The following is a 17,172-nucleotide window of genomic DNA, read 5'->3' as shown; positions in this document are numbered from 1 at the left end:
TGAACTGCCTCGGACCCTGAACAGCCTCCGGTGTCACCACCTTCCCCTTCACCCCCATACCGAGCTCTCCCGCCGGCAGGAACCGGCCGCCCCCCCGGTCGCAGCCGGACCCTTCAGCGGTAAGCGAGGATGACAGGGTTATTGGGAAACAAGTCGACGCTTCCAAACAGATTCTCTTTGCTGCTCTTTTCCTTCCTGAAGCTGGTCTGAGCGTGGCAGGGGTTGCTCAGGAAAGCCAGCAAGCTAATATATTCATGTCATCTTGCATTTGGTGCCAGGACATGAAGTAAACACCGTCAGGGACCTCGCTCCGGTTCAAAGACAAGCCCTGTTTCTTATTCCGATCACATTATCCATGCTCCCCGTACAGCTTCATTGATTCATATCTTAAAAAGAAAAGCCTTCAAAACCCATTAAGTCTGCCTTGCCGTTCCAGCCCTGCTCTCAAGGGCTAGGGCAAGAAGCATTAACTAATCTGCTCACATTACCTTGCCTTTGAACCGAGCATCTCTCGGTGTCAATCAAGAGTGTTTGGAAGTGATACGCTCCCGCGCGGGGCCCGTTTCGGCCACTGAGGTCACCCAATGTCAAGCGAGCAGAGGGACCCGCACTTAGGCATCGCCCCTGCACCGGGCTCCCTCCCCACCCGGGGAGCACCCGGGGCTCGTGCCCACGGAGGCACGGTGGAGCAGCCCAAGTTATGGTCCGCTGTTTGCTTGTGGAGGACCGCAGGTTATAAACAAGCCCATGAAGGAGCAAGCCCCTGCAGCTGCGCTTTCTCAGGGCCTCAGACAGCATCTGGGGTGCGAGAGCGGGGACCCTCCTGGTGCCAGCCCACTGGGTCTCCGCGAGGGGAGAAGGGTTTGCAAGCAGCGACGTCCTCCCAGGGTTACGAAAGCCACGCTGCCTATTGCCAGGGAAAAGAAGGTCCTTCCAACCTCTTGGGCTCCAGCTCAGCCAGCAGCCGCTGTTTATTTGGCTTCAGTGACTTCGCAGCATACCGAAACGTGCTCCTGGGGGCCCAGCGTGCTCCAGCGCGGCTGGCCGGGACGTCGGGCTCGGCCGCCCCACACGCTCTCCGGTGCCTTGCGTAAGGCAGCTCCGCACCCGCCGGCCTGATTTCCACTCGGGAAGAAATTATTCACTCTCCTTTCCATTTGGCTGCAGGAGATGCTTGGGATGTTTCTTCCACCGCCCTCCCAAAGGCTTCCCATCCACCGGTGCCAGCAGCGAGGCTGGATCCGTCCCCTCTGCCCCTGGCTGACCCCCAAGTTCAGGGTCGGGGACTGTTTACTGGACAGGCTTAGAGGGATTTTGTTTTACTGACATTTCAAGTGCTGCTTGTGACTGTTGTTTTTAGGGTTTGGAGCACTTTGAGAGGATGTGTCTATAGAGTGGGGATTAACCACAGCTGTCCCAGGCCTCGGCCATGGCTGGACTTGGGGGCATCTCCGGCCCCGGCCAGCCAGGATGGAAAGCCAGGCTTCCTGGAAGCTCGGCTTTGCTTTCTCTTTCAGACCCAGCCGTTGAACCGGTTGCTTGGATTCGGTTCTGGTTTCAAAATCCTTTTGCAGGGGGAAGCTGTTTTCCAGTTGAGTTACAGGAATGCCCAGCTTGGGGCTTTTCTCGGCTGTCCTGCCGCAGCCAGCATCCGTCCCATGTCAGCCCCCACCTTGCTCTCCAGGGCCAAACCAGAGCTGGCGTAAGAGGGAGAACCTGCAGCGCACACTGCGTGCAGCCCCCTGGGCATGGCCCCGAAGAGAGACACATCCTGACTTTGGGGAGCACCAGCGTTCCACACCCCAAGGGTCTCTGCGGCTCGGAGCCCGCTGCCGCGGTGTTGGTGTACGGCAGGAGCGCTGGAGGTGTGGGCAGCAGAGAGCATTCACCCACGGTCCCTCATGGCAAAACCCCACGTGGGGACAAAAAACCACATGGAGACAAAAACCCACGGGGCCATCATCCCATGGCTGCCTGGGAAGCCAGTGCCCGCTGCTCCCTGCCTGCTCGGGGCTCTTCTCTGGGTCAGGACCTTCATGCACCATTGAACCCTACATGTGTGTGTGCACGGGCATGCATGTGCACACACACGCCTGTCTTCCCCTCGCCCTCTCTCTTACAGAGGTTTCTTTCCCATTTATTCTCTTTAACCTAAATCCACAAAGTCACTAGGCTCCAGAAGACGTGTTTTGCATTGCAAGGGCTGAGCTGGGACAAGGTGTGTGAAGGCGCTTCACTGCCCGTGGTCGCGGCCATCTAAGGAGCTTATAGGGGAGGGAAAGGCTTCCCTGGTGAGACACTGGAAACGGGCACAGAGGTCTGAGGGGAGACCGTGGGGCCAGAGCCATGCTGGGGGGAGAGGTGTGCGTGCTGCTGAGCGATGGGAGAGCGGGGAGGAGGAGGCAAACCCAGCCCGGGAGAGGGGAGGATGCAGACAAGGTCTCGGGATCAGCTGGCTGAGACGCGTCCACAGGGAATTACAGGCAGGTCTGAGCCTGTCAGATTACCGGAGCCGGGAAGGGGGGAGCGGGTTGAAGCAGGTCTGGCAGGAGGAGGGGAACCAGAGCCAGAGAGAAAGGCAGGAGCGGAGGGAAGGTGGGCAAAGAGGGGAGGGAGGCACAGGGAAAGGGGGGAGCAGAGGGGAGCACCCAGCCCGGGTGGTGATGGGGCTGGTGGGGGCAGGAAGAAGGGCTGGGGGGGCCAGCCGGGGTGGGAGCACCGCACGCCAAAACCAATTAAGTGCTCAAGGGGTCACGGAGCAGCCGCTCGGCTTCCTCCCGTCTGAAGGTCAGAGGAGAGCATCCTCATTTGTTGCCTCTTAATTACATCTGATCCTGCCCTAATTCCTCCTAAAACCAGCCCTGAGAGCCTTCAGGTGGCTGCCGTGGAGAGGTGCCCGCCAGCCGGGGTGACGGGCGAGCTGGGCACGGGTGACAGCCCCGGGCCGAGCGGTGCCGCCGGGAGGGACGCGAGGGGCCAGCGGCGCTGCGTGGTGATGGAGGAAGCGCCATGTGCACCACCGTCCTGCTCCTCGGCACGCTGGTCATGATGCTGCGGCGCCGCTTCTTCAACAAAGTCGAACCGTATGTCCTCTCCTGTCCCCTTCCCGTCCCCTCGGGGCCCCGGGGCTGGGGACGGGTGGGCGAGGGGTGGCCCTGGGCTGGAGGATCTCGCTACTCAGCCTAAGACCTATCCTTGGAGATATTTGGTTTCCTTCTAGTTTCAGTCCTCGGGTGACACCAGGAGACATTCCCTTGTGCTGGGCAGAGGGGAGCCTTCTGCGATGTGCTGTCACCTCCTCCCCGTTGCACCAGCGCGAGCAAGGAGGAAATGCAGGACTGGCCCCCTCTCTTTCTGGTGCAAAGGGAGAGGGCTGAACTCCTGGGATGCTTTTACACGCACCGATCAAGGTGTTTCCCAAATGGAGCAGTCCAGCACCCTGCTATCCATCCAGGCAAGCAGCCTGGCTGCCTGTTTGTCTTCATGCCTCGGCTGGGGAGGAGACTGAGCAGCGCTCTCGGCCGTGGGGACATCACCCGATTGCCAATGACACCCCAGCAGCACCCAGCTGGCAAACCTTCACCTGGCATAAAATAGCCCCGGGGAGGTCCCGCACCATGCCTGGGGTGCTGGGAGTTTGGGTGAGGGTCTGGGTACAGAAGGTGCTTCAGAGCATCAGCTAAGTGTCAGCTCTCACAAGAGCCAGCAGCCACCACCCTGCAGCCGTGGCTCTGTTGCGCTGTGCTCTGTGCCCACACGCACGCTCACACACGCTCACACACGCTCACACACGCTCGCACACGCTCGCACACGCTCGCACATGCTCACACACATTCACACACGCTCACACACGCTCGCACACGCTCACACACGCTCACACACGCTCATACATGCTCACAGACGCTCACACACGCTCACAGACGCTCATACATGCTCGCACACGCTCGCACACGCTCGCACACGCTCATACACGCTCACACACGCTCACACACGCTCGCACACGCTCACACACGCTCACAGACGCTCACACACGCTCGCACACGCTCATACACGCTCACACACGCTCACACACGCTCGCACACGCTCACACACGCTCATACATGCTCACAGACGCTCACACACGCTCACACACGCTCGCACACGCTCACACACGCTCACAGACGCTCACAGACGCTCGCACACGCTCATACATGCTCACACACGCTCACACATGCTCACACACGCTCACAGACGCTCACAGACGCTCACACACGTCCTGGCTCCGAGGTGACGGCAGGGAGCAGATGGGAAGGGACTTGCTGCAGTCCCGCAGCAGGGCAATGACAAAGCTGCGACCGGAGCGCAGGGTCAGCTCCCGCTCGGTGCATCCCTGCCGCGCCACGGGCACGGTGCCGGCGGCTGCGGCTTCCACTACCTGCAGCTCCCGGTGTCTTTCGGGAGGGAGTTTTGTTCCCGTTCAGCACTCGCTTGGCTTCAGCTCGGCGGCAGCAGGGCCGTGCTCGCGGCGGGGCCGAGCATCCCCCTTGCTGGCTCTGCAGCCGCCTGCTCCAGCGCCAGGCTCAGCTCGAGGTTTCCGCTGGAGACGTGCAAATCTATTTACCAGTGGAGACTGGAGACGTCTGAAAGTGGGGCGGTCAAATTGGCACTTAATGAGCCAATTAAGTCGGGGGAGGGAGAAACAAGACTGGAAGCAGGGAAGGCATCTCCGGGCCTGTGTGCCCCCAGCCCTCCCCGTGCTACCTGCAGCACCGGCTGAACTAAGGACTCATTAAGTGCCTGAGCAAACATGCGCTTGCTGCAGAGGTGGGGGCTGAATCTGGGCAGGGGGTACAGGGGTGGAGGCTGGCGAGGCTGGCAGAGCTGGCAGCCTGCAGGTCCGTCCCTCGGGGAAGCTGCAGGGCGAGCAGGCAGCTGCCCCCACACAGGGCAGGTGCGTGGCTGGGGGACAGGTCACCTGGAGCAACGGCACAGTGCTGGCAGCGTGCGGGCAGCTCAGGGCCCCGGCCCCGGGGGGCAGCTCCAGCCGCAGCACAAGCCCTTTCCGTGGGAGCAGGGCGAGCTGCCTTCAGGGTGGCCGGGGCAGGGGCGCGGGGGCAGCTTTGCGGCTGGCTCAGCACCCTCTTAGGAGCAAGCAAAGCGCGCAGGTGTAGGAGAAGGTGTCAGGGCTGCAGGACTGGTTTGTGGCTCAGGCACCGTGTCCTTGCTGTTAGGAGCAAGCCGTGGGAAAGCACAAAACCTTGCAGGAGGAGGTAGGATGGAGCATAGAGCCAAAAAAGTTGGGGTTAGGAGGAACACGAGGCTGTCCTGGCTATTTCCACTCATGGCAGGATCAGCACCCCTTCCACCACATCTAAACTGGGGCCCTGCAGCCTGGTCAGACCTCGCACCCGACTGCCATCATCACCATCATCATCATCAGTGTGTGGCCGATGAGACAGCAATGCAGCGTGGGTTAGGAGCATGCCTGGCGCCGGCAGCAGCAGCTGGAGGCCGGACTCAGCTCGAGGGCTCCCCGGCACGGCGCGGGCCCCGGGGAGCACACGGGAGGCTCCAGCTGGATGGACAGGAGAAGCTTCCTCCAAGGCCCACCGCAGCTTTCAGACAGGCTCCTGGTCCGGATGCAAAGACACCAGCCGATAGAGAAGCCATACACTGCCAGATTAGTTCTTTTGGTGATTAATTGCTCTCACCATTAAAGACCAGTGGCTATTAAGAGGTTTTCTACTTGCTCTATTTTGGACTCCCATCTACCCACCTCACTCTGCGCTGGCATAAATCAGAGCAGTTCCACTGACAGCTTTATAACAGGAGAGAATTTGTCTCCAGCCTTCCGTATTTTAGAAAAGAGAAGCAGCAGAAGCAAGAGAAAGAAGTGCTGCCGGCCAGGGACTGGGGAGAAGTGGTACAGGTGACAAGGGCAGAAGGACCAAGGCTTCAGATGGGCACGGTGGAGGGCAGGCAGCATCCTGCAGACCACAACCAGTCCCTAGGCACCAGAGCCCCCATCCAGTTTTGATCCAACTGGATTTTGGTGAGTTAGAGGACCAGGCTCAGGCTGGGCAGGCACCCGGACTCCATACAGCAACAAAGACCAGGATTTTCCATATGTGCACTGGTCGGATGACCCCTGGATTAAAGACAACCCCTGAAAACCAGCACACAGTGAAGAAAAAGACAGGAGCCCACATGTTCCACGGGATAAAGCTGCCTCGGTGCAGGAATGTCCCTCTGGCTCTGATGTCCCCATGTGCGAAGCAGCGTGTGCGTCCTGGGCAAAGAACACAAATGAACAGCACAGGCAAGATCAGATTATGTGAAATCCCCTGCTCACTTGACCTCCTTCACGTCCCATCTTCTATTTATATGCCTTGGGGCTGCCAGGGACAGCGCAGGTTGTCCTTGGCCCACACTTGCAGGGCTGGGGGTTCAGCTGTGGGTGCATGGGGTTAGGGTTGGCCCTTGGAGCTGGCTGACACCATCTCAAAAAGAGAGGTTGGAAGGTTTTCCTCCTAACAGCCCTCCTAACCCCTCTGCTATCCCCCCCTCGCTGGAGGTGAAAAGCAAACTGAAACGGTACCCTGGACTAACCTCCCCGTCGAGGGACGGGAAGGTCAAGGGGGACTCCTTGGGCTTCGGGGCTTGGCTTTCCTCAACAAGCAGTGATTTATTCTTTGTTTTATGCGATATTTAACAAGAAGGTCCTGGCCGGGGGCCAGGGTTGGTTACGGATGCCTGCTCTGTTTGCCTTTCTCATGTTCTTCCCCTCCGGTCCCTCCCCAGCGGGAGCTGCTCACTGCCTGCTCCTGTGCGATATGTGGGTTTGGGGAGGTCGAGATGCCGCTGACCCGGAGCCCAGGGTTGGTCTTGGTGCCGGGGGGTCGCAGGGCAGCGAGCACCCAAGGGAGTACAGGAGCACCCAAAGGAGCCTGCTGGGAAGAGCCAGGTCTGTGAGGGGAGACGTCGTCCATGGAGAGCTCTTGGGGAGGGATCAGGTCGGGGGCTTGGTGGGGCAGGGCTGGACTATGGCAAAGCAAAGGAGCCGCTTTGGGGAAGTGAAATGTGGATTTGCCTTTACTGCTGCTTTCTCAGGCCCCTCACAACAGGCGGGACACGAATCCCCCGGGTGCCAGAGGGGTTATTTTCCTAGGACTGGGAGCCAGGGCCATGGAGAGAGGGAGCGTTTGGTGCCTGTGCCAATCTCTCCCCCCACGAGGACACCCTCGTCGCACCCCACACACCGTGCTGCAAGGCGAGAACAAACCCTCCGCACCTCAGGCTGGAGAAAACAGAGACGGTGGCTTGGCATCACCTGGATTTAACCTTCCAGCTTAGTCCCCTCTGGGAAGCAGGACGTGACCTCCTCATTTCCACCGCCCGGCACGGCTGGCAGCCGGCAGCGGTGGCACACGGCTCTGCGTCTCTGGGCTGGAGCAATCAGCGCGCAGCAGGCATGCACAGACAAGTGTCAGCTGAATTTCTGTACGACTTTAAATACATTAGCAAGGCCACAACACAGCTCCAAAGTGCTGCAGGCACAGCCGAGCTGATAAATAACCCCCAAACCCACCAGCAAGAAAATAACCCTCCTCTTTCTGTGGGAGACAAAGCTTAGCATCACTTTCCCCCTTACATCTGTACAGCAGCTGAGCACTCTCTACCTTGCTGTGTTTGAATCCAGTACCAGAAGGGTCAACTCTGTGCCACTTCTGCGGAGTCATTATACTGTCGGTTATATAAATGTCTGGGCATGCACAAAAGACAGTGCTGATACAGTGGCTCCGACACCAACTCTCTCCAACACCTGCTTTTCAGCTGGAGAGAAAGCCGAGCACAAGAACATCTCGAGAGCTGTCACACAGAAGGCTGCTGTCTTTCAAGCTGAATGGAGGTCTAAATAGCTGTCACTTCTCCTTTAGAATCTCATTTCTAAATGCAATTAATACTGGCACATGCATAATGAGAGACTGACGAGTGAATACAGACTCCGGCAATAAAGAAGCCAGCCCCAAGTGCTATGTAAATATTACAAATCCTCACTAGAAGCTGACCCAGGGAAGACAGCTTTCTGATGATTAAACCCAAGTGACAATATGACTGGATTCCCACATCTGTCACAATACTACCTGCTGATACATAATGAGCTACACTAAAAGAACTAGCTCTTGCTGCTCTCAATGCAGATAAAATGTCTATTTGTAGAATGTAATTAATCTCTTCTTCAAAATCAGGAACCTTAGTGTCCTTGGTAACAACATGCCAGTGACTCAGAGAGCGTCTCTGGCTTTTTCTTCTGATTTTTGAGCGAGTTATTGAAAGTGACCCCAAATTCTAGCACTGAAAAGGAGCTGTGCTTCAGAAGCGGAAAAGCCAGCTGGGTATCTGGAGGTGGGGACGGGTTTTACACACCTCTCTGGTCTCTGCAGGGCTCCTTCGGCAGCTTAAGCAGGTTCCTGGACTTGTTTCAGCCACGTTCCCTAGGATGAGACAAGCTCTGTCCCAAGACCTGGTCCCCAACCCATCGAGCACAAATTCCCTTTTACCATCAGGTGTAACCAGGCAGAGAATAATACTGAAAGCAGAGCAAGGGCGAGAATCACAGGATGAAGCTGCTCCCTCTTTCGCCTGGTTTCCACAGGCAATAAGCGCTGTGCGATCGCGCCGTGTGTGAGTGTACATGCACACACGCGTGTGGCTGCTCCCCCAGATGGCTTTCGAGCCTGCTGGCTTATTTCAGCCAAGTTTGGCAGGGGATAGAGGTTCAAAGACATCCAGTCCCTACCAGGTAGCAAAGATGCAAAGCCATGAGCACAGGCATGGCAGAGGGATGCAGGGAAGTGTTGCTGGCAGAGCCCCGGGTCCCTTTGAGGGTTGTGCTTTGGCATCGCTGCTCCTCCGGCCACCCCGCTGCGGGCTGGCTGAGATGGGTGCCGAAAAGGCAAAGCTGGGCCACACAAAAGCACCCAGGGGCCCGCTCTGCTTTCTATGAATTTCAGTGGGAAGCAACCGCTGCTGGATGTCGCTCACTGATCCAGTTCCAAAGCCCAAGGGAAGGATGGGCTGTGATAAAGGGACAGCTGGTTGGAGAGAGTGGGTGATCGAGGACTTCCAAGGTTTATTTATTTTCTGGCAAAAAGGAGAAAAAGAATTGTTGCTAAAATCAGCATATTCCAGGCTAAACTGTGCTGCAGCAATGCCTCGTGGGTCTTGAGCTGAGGTGCGTGGTCCCCCTGCAAGGGACGTTCACCCGTGCCCTCTCACACTGCTTTGCAGAGCCAGGGGGACGTGGGGAAAAGGAGGTTTTTGTTGTTACCGAGGGCTCAGCTCCTTGGATGCACAGCCACCCTTTCTTGCAGCAAGATAAAACCTTTCATTTAAAATGACAAATTAGTCCAGAGGCTGTGCCCCCACCGAGGGCAAGGTTTCAGAGCAATTTGCCTGCAAGCTGCCTGGGGGCTGCAACCGGCACTGCTGCCCACAGCTCAGCCCGTCTCCTCTGTCCCCAGGCACCCTGAGGGAGAAGAAGAGACCAGGAGAGAGGCTGGCTCTGACCCTCGCGCCACGTAGCACTGCTTCGGAGCAAAAGCCAGGTGGGATGTAGCAGTTACCTGGGATAGATGCAGCTTTGGGGTAATTGTGGAAAGAAAGTGCTGGCTGGGGGTAAAAAGCCTGCTCTTTGCCGTTCTGCCCTGCTCACAGACCCCACAGGCATTTTAATGACGGTTTCTTCCTGTTTCAGCCGTGGTTTATAGGTCTCTTTGCCTACTGGTGAGGCTGTGAAGGCTCTAAAAAGTGGCTCGCTCTGGGGGAAGGAAATTAGAGCCTGAAACGGCCAGATTGGAAGGGAAAAGCCCATTTTTCCATAACTTTCCACAGCAGCTCCGTTCCCAGGTGAGGGCACATCCAGCCCTTCCCCTGTGGCCTCCCGCCCGCTGCCTGGATGCCAGGAGCATCTCACAGGGACAGAAAAGGCAGCAGAGCCGGTGGTGGTCCAGCTGGGGTGGGGATGGGGTGCATGTGACGTGGAGACTTGGGACTGATGTGGCTTTGTGTCCTGCACAGTGACCCCAGGGAGTGAGGGCCGGCTCCGGGCTGTCCGTCTGTGGCTCCCAGCAAAGGTAGGGCAACTCACACCGCTGTCTTGGCCCCGGGAGGAAACCTTTGGTGTCGAGGGTGGGGGGACGCTGGCCTGGGCTGGGGCACGTGCGTGGGGTTCAGGGGGGAATTGAGGCTGTCTTTCCTAATCCCCCCCAGCCTACAAGGCACTGCTGAATGCCCGTGGGCAGCTCAGGGACTCACTCTGCCCTGCCTTCCCTTCGGCAGATCCCCCAAAGCTCACAACCTCAGCTCTCAGCAAACGATTAACCGTGACTCCTTCTCCTCCTGCAGCTCCCCTCTGCCCTGCAGCTGGCACCCAGCCCATCCCGGCCTCGGCACATGCCGAAACCCCCGGCAAAACAACCCCCGGCGCCGACCCGCATGCCAACGAGCCCACATCACGCCAGCTCCCCTCTCGCAGCTCAGGGGGGACTACGCACCGGGTTAAATGCTGGTGCAGAAAAGAAATTTGCCTCTCTTTAAGGCTGAGCCCTGGGGGGTGGCCGGCAGCCCCACGGCGATGCCCTCTGCCAGCCATAACGCAGCCTGCGGGCATGGGGCGATGAGGCGTCCTGCTCCCGGCAGTGGGGTTCGCACACCCTCTGCAGCTTTCCCATCTATACAAATACGTTAATAAAAGATCAGTTTGCAGACGCAGCTTGCTGTAGATGACAGCATTAGAGACGCATCTGTTTCTACTAAGCACCAGTCTCGTGCTGGGTTTATTTGGTCCATTTGCGGCAGGGAAGAGTTGCTTTCGGCATTCAGAGATGTCTCGTGTCTGGGAGAAGTGGGGGGGGAGATATATTTTTGGCTCTATTTAGCCACAAAAATTTGGTTTTAGAATAAAGAAAAATATTCCTGTTTTCTGTTTGCTGCCAAACTGAGGCAGACGATTTCTTGTGCAAGCCTTCATTTGTTTGAGAACTCGGTGTCCTGTTGGAAAAATAAATGTTCTGATGGGAAAAGTCTATCAGCATGTATTGATCAGTCATCGGGACTGGTGGACTTGCAAACATCAGCTTCAACCTAACTGAAAAAGCAGTTCCCAAAGCTTTCACCAATACATATGAGGCAGACGGAGACAGGTCTTTGCTTTTTTGGTGAGTGAAGTAGTTACAGAGCAGAATCCTTTCTGTGGGCAGAGTTGCACCGGCCTCATCATGGCTAGCATGAATTTTCAGTGCCAAATACACCCCCTTTGCACCCAGAACAGGCTGTTTGCCCCTTTCTGAAAGCCGACCACTGCTGGCGGCCACAAGCAGGACTCAGCGATGGGGGAAGGAGAGCGGCTGATCAGCGACGGTGGGGAAGAAGCCCGGGATGCGGCTCCTGCCCGGGATGCTCCCGGCTGATGGCAGCACCTTCTCCCCATCCGGGCTGTAGGGACGCCTCCCCACCACCGAGGTAAGGCCAGACACACGGACAAGAGCTCCCAGCGGCTTGGTTCTCCTCAGTGAGAATTTCACAAATGCCTACAGAGTTTTCCTGATAGATTTTTTTTCCCCTGAAGCTTTTTAATTAAGCCTTTACAACCTCAACTCACTTTAAACAATTTTTTTTTCTTCTTTTTGGTAAATGAAATATTATGATCAGGAGGAATAAAACTGCTGTTTTACCGGGAGCTGCGTTCATTTTATAGCAGATTAAAAGCAAGATGGAGAGTCAATAATGCCAGGAAGGGGGGGTTAGGGCATGAATACAATGTACATGCGCTGAAGGCAGCACAGAAGAGATTGGGGGCTGGAAAGAGAAAAGCTTATCAGGATTGAAGCTTCAAAAGCAGAATCAGCTCCTCAGATGATATAAATCACCTGGACTCCCCCGACATGCTGGTATTGCTGTAGCATGGCTTTTATGTATTGATTTAAGGGAAAATAAATGTCAAGGGCTTAGCTGCAGAGGAGGCATCAGGGCTGAGGCTGTTCAGCTCTGGGTGGGCAGTGGTGAGCAACAAGGAGGATCTGCATTCAGGCAAGGTTAGAAACAAGTTGGAGAGGACCCCAGGAAAGAAGTGCATATGCTAGAGCTATGATAGCCCCAAAGACTAGGAGAAGAGCCCGGTGTAACCGCAGAGGGTAGCTGACTGGAGCCCCAGTTTGCAGGGTTAGCCCAGGCACAGTCATCCTCGGCTTAGGGAAAATCCAGATTGCAGTCTGGACCTTACTATCAGTAACTCTGACCTTTCTCCCCATCTGGACTAGCACAGAAAAAAACCCAGAAAGGACAACGTGGGGCCAGCTGGAAATGGCGCCTGCAAATGTCACGGTGCTGCCGGGAACAGGGTCACTGCACTGCAAACCTGGGTGTGCAAACATCGCTTGCTAAATCGACTGCACGGGGGTGTTGTAGATTTGGGGGATAAAGGTTTCCTGAGCCACAGAAAGGCCAGCTCTCCGCCTGGGGACCTCCAAGAGGGTGGATTTCGTGAGAAATGTTCTTTATTTACTCAATCAGCCGCAGCCAGCAGCTGAGCTAAGAGCAGGCGAGTCTGCCTGCAGCGAGCGGCTGCGGGAGGGTTGCTGGCCGCGACGAGGTGTTTGCTGTCTGTGCTGAGATTTGTGATGGTCCCGGAAGGCCCTTGGTGGGTGGGAGTGGGAATTCGCTTAACCTCGTTAACTGCGTCCTCTCTGCTGGCCAAAACCACCCTCCGCTTTACGAGCAACACAGAATTGGTAGTGACAGCCCTCACGGGCCAGGCACAGTGTCACTGGCAGTTCTCCGAGGGATGGGATGCTGATGGTCTCCTCAGGGCTAGGAGGCTGAAGGACACGGTCCCACCATCGCAGTCCCACTGTCCTGGTCCCACTGAGGAGATGCCGTTTGTTTGAGGAGGAAGGAAGGATTGCGACATCTCTGCTCTTCTTTCCATCTCTATCCCCACTAAAATACACTTTGGGAAAAAACAAAAGGGAAATGAAAAGGCGAGTGGGCTACACCCAGCTGGGGGTGGTGGAGGTGGTGTGGGACCAGCAGTCCCACGCAGCCTGGAGGAGGGGGCGAAGCTGCGGGGCCTCGCCGGGCCCAGCTCCCCGGGGCTTATCTGACTGTCTGTTTTCATCATTTCTCTGTGAGAAGGGAAAGGGACCACACAGCAGCAGAAAGCCCTGGAAATCTGTGAGGGAGGCCGTTCCCAGCACTCTTCCCTCCGCCGTCGCCCCTGTATACAATTGGCTATGGAGGACGTATGGTTCTGTATAGGCTCCAACTTGGTGAGATAACGCCTTGCAATTGAATTCCTAATTACAGCCAGCGAGTGCACTCTCCCAGCTCAGACCCTCCTCTCTCGGTTGCACACGTGGTCGCTCTGATGGACCAAGTGGACCAGGGCTGGGGTCATCCCATCTCGACTGGCCTGTCTGATCCATCCCCTCCATATCCGACACTGCTGTCTCTCTGCTGCCGCTTCTGAGGCATCCTAAAGGCTGTTTGTGCCCTATACATTTGCCTTTTCTCAAAAAAAAAAAAAATCAACCAAAAAACTATAGTAGAAGCAGGGGGAGGAAATTGTTTCAAGTTTCTTAACTATCTCATGGAACAAAAATGCTTCTTAAGGCTGTTCAGGGAAAGAGAGGGTCAAATGTCCCTCATTAACGCTGATTTACTGAGAGGGCTGGGAAGTGGAAGAGGGAGACAGTCCAGCTGCCTGTCTCAGGGCACAAGGAGCCGGTCTGGGATCCAGGCTGGGAGGGGAGGGCCGGACCCCCGGCACGCGATCGAGGTGGCGGGTTTACCAGCAGAAGGTACGGCAGCGCGCAGGTGCTGCGCACCCGCGCTGGGCTGCCTGCACGCCAGAGCAGACCTCACCGGCACTAATGCAGCAGAGAGGCAAGGCAGAGCTTTCTCAGCCCTCGGTTTGGAAATCTGGTGACTTTCTGAGGAAAAGAGCAGAAGTTGAGTCCTTCGCAGGGAGGCTGGTGCTGGGTCGGGGCAATTTCCTTGCACCAACCTCAGCCCATGCTGCCCTTCGCTGGGCAGCCTCCAGCCCCCAGGCAGCTGGAGCCTGGCGGAGAGAGGACAGGGAGAAGATTGGCCCAGATTTGAGGGTGTAAATCAGCAGGGTTCCTCTCCAGAGAGAGCTCAATTACATTGATTTACACTTGCTGCGGATTTGGTCCATTCAACCCAATTAAAACTCCAGAGGAAGTGCAGAGAGGCAGGATGTAATTACCCGCGCTGGAATCCCAGTTCAGAACAGGAGGCAGAGCTCTCCGGATCAAATTAATCCCTGGTGTAACTCTGCCGAAGTTACACCAGGGCTATAATTGGCCTGAAACATTTTAACTATCTCATTTAATGTTATTCATGCTCTGCTGGAGATGAGAATGTTTATCCTAAATGGGAGACTCTAATGCTCCGTAGCAATAATAGTGTGTGAGGCTTATGCAGTTTCTCATTTACGAGGATGCTGGAGAGGCCAGATTGTCACGGAAGATGCGGCAGACCTGGACTCCCCAAATCTTTAACCATTTCCATGGCTCCTGTGGTGGCTGCTTTTCCCATTGTCCTTCCTCCAGTGTGCCCACCCTCCTCATTCCCAGGCTGCTTTTCCATCTCTTGGAGACGCTGGGGGCTTGCGCCCCAGCCCCAGCCAGGGGCAGAAGTAGGAGGAGATGTAAAGTGGTAGAAGAGGGAATGGAAAGCACTGAGAGAGGCCCTTCAAGATTAAAGCTCCTATAAATCAGCAGAAGTGAGATTTCCCAGCAACAGGATTGGCTCCCCAGCGATGCTAGAAGAGGGGATTTCCATTGATGAGAGCTGGCTCCGTGGCCTTTCTCTGAGTCACTCTGGGAAGCAGCCCCCAGGCTCCTGCAAAAGGAGCAGGGTCCGTGCTGCACGTGGAGCACCACGGTCCCTGCTGCCGGCCGGACACCCCCACGGACAGCATTTCCAGCTGCCAGCCCTGGGTTATCCACCATCAGAGGATGGTCCCACGGTCATTTGCGCTGCCAGCGAAGAGGAGGCCTGAGCACACTCCCCGTGGCGGGAGGCAGCAAGGCACTGTCACCCTCCGCGGGGAATGTGTCTCGGAACCACGATCCATCCCGTTCCCCTTCCCGCAGCAATGCCGTCGGCCAGCCCAAGCACGCATCCTGCCGCTTGGAAAGCAACGCCTGCGGGTTACATCCCTCCCTGCCACAGCTGGACTCTGGCTGGTGGCACCCTGCCAGGGATGCAGTTTGGCCCCGAACCTCCGCTGTGTGCCCCGCATCCTCCCAGAGCCAGCCCTGGCAGGTACCGCTCGCTGCAGGCTCTGCATCGGCATTACCAGGCTTTTGGAGGATTGCAATTATCTGTCATTAAATTGTACTTCCATTCCCTAGGCTGTTTTTAAGACAGACCCTGGTCTTTCCCTCTGCTCCCTTGCCAGTGGAAACCACAGGAAAGGCAGATCTGTTTGTTCCAAAGCGATTTTTAATGCCCTGTAGCTTAGTAGAGTCTCGAGCATTACGATTCATTTTGGCTCCTCTCTGTTCCTCAGAGGATATTAGATCCTTCTCTTGATACTTCCTCACTCTTTGTAGATGTTACCCTACTTTTAATTTTCAGGGCTTCCAGACTGTTTTTAACAATGCTGAGCTTTCAAGTTGTTTCTTTCAAACTTTCTCCAGCCATGCTTTCCTGGAGCCTAAATAGCTTTGATTATTCCCAGATGTTTTTAGTTTGTTAACCCCAGAGTAGTATTGTGTAACAGCCTGGAAAGACGACTCATAGCAGGCGTCCTGGGTTCTCTTTCCTGGTTCACCATATTACTTCCCAAGCAGAACATCTATGGGATTTATCCTACAGAAGCAATGCCATTAGCACCAGGTTATCTTGCTATAGAGAACAGGACTAGAGGTGGGTGAAATCCTCCTGCTGATAAGGATAACCTTCGGAAAGCACGGGTCATTTTCTCCACCCAGTTCCTCCTTACCCACTCTGCTGAGATTTCTAAGCAGGATGACACGTTGGGGCGACAAGCCCGCAGGGGAGCCTTTGAGCAGGCATCACCGAGGCTGCCAGGCAGCACCTAACGGAAAAGACCTTGGTCACCTCCCGGCCAGGCTGGATTCAAGCTGTGGCCACCCCTACCCGCCGGCCGCCCGGCCAACAGCACAACAGCAGCTCTGCTTGGGCCAAGTTTTCCTTGGCCTGGGAGGATGCATGCGTGTATCCTGACAGGCCAAAGTGTGGGGAGTAAGGAGTTTTACACAACTGGCTGAGCTCCTAGCAAACCTCTGCGGCCCTCCTGACTCCGGCAATCCTGCTGCTCTCATGCTTAAGTCATTGCATTGCTAAACACACATAAAAACCATCCCCATTCCCACTAGCAGACAGCCAGGGTGTAGCTGAGCTGGCAGGAGATGCAGTTCCTCTCAACCATCCATAAATCCTCCCAAGATCACCCCAAATACCCCATATTTCTTGGTGCCTCCACCCACCCTGCCGGATCCTTCCACTTCTGTTTCTCAGCCCAGTGCTGAGCTCCGTAAAGCCCAAGGTTACTGGGACGGATGTGAATACATCACATAGCATCTACCTCCCATATGCAGAGGACCACGCCTGGGCAGGGCAAGGAACAACAGTGAAGAAGGCGGAAAACAAGATGGGAAAAAGAAAAAAAGCAAGTGCCTGGAAAAAAGCATCAAGAGAGAATATTTATTTAGCAGAGGGCTAAGCTAAGGGACAAACCAACCTGCCCCGGCATGTCCACATGACTGCAGCGTGGTACTCGGCCTCACCAGCCTGTACCAGCCACAGCTGGGAAAGCAGATGAGAGGCCACCCAGGAGCATTAATCCCTTGTACAGTCGAACTGACCTGCTGTACAAAGACTCTACCCCAAGGCAAACATCCATGCCTCTGTCTGGGACACGGAGCATCCCCAGCACCCAGCCCCACCATAGCAGGGTGCAGCGTAGTGCTGAGCAGATGTGCCTCAGGCCAGCTCCGTCTGAGCTGGTTGGACCAGGGCTGCACCCAGAGGTGCTCAGGAGAGCGAGGAGGAGGTTGAGAGAGGAGGATCAGAAAGCCAAGCTGTGAGTGAAGAGTGTCAGTGCTTGGAAAGCGCAACCAATTTGCTTTTAGTACAGTT

The 17,172-nt window shown here is 56.1% G+C and overlaps 1 long non-coding RNA gene across 1 annotated transcript; it reads left to right on the top strand.

Moving 5' to 3' along the window:
• The first annotated feature begins 10,045 nt into the window (after positions 1 to 10,045).
• Positions 10,046 to 10,769, top strand: LOC142091179 (uncharacterized). Its single transcript, XR_012676726.1, has 2 exons — positions 10,046 to 10,115; positions 10,387 to 10,769. It is a non-coding gene; the product is annotated as an uncharacterized LOC142091179 (long non-coding RNA).
• Positions 10,770 to 17,172: the final 6,403 nt, after the last annotated feature.

The sequence above is a fragment of the Calonectris borealis genome, chromosome 20 (assembly GCF_964195595.1).
Source record: "Calonectris borealis chromosome 20, bCalBor7.hap1.2, whole genome shotgun sequence".
In the NCBI taxonomy this organism is placed as follows: Eukaryota; Metazoa; Chordata; class Aves; order Procellariiformes; family Procellariidae; genus Calonectris; species Calonectris borealis.
This window is presented reverse-complemented; position numbering and strand designations above follow the sequence as displayed.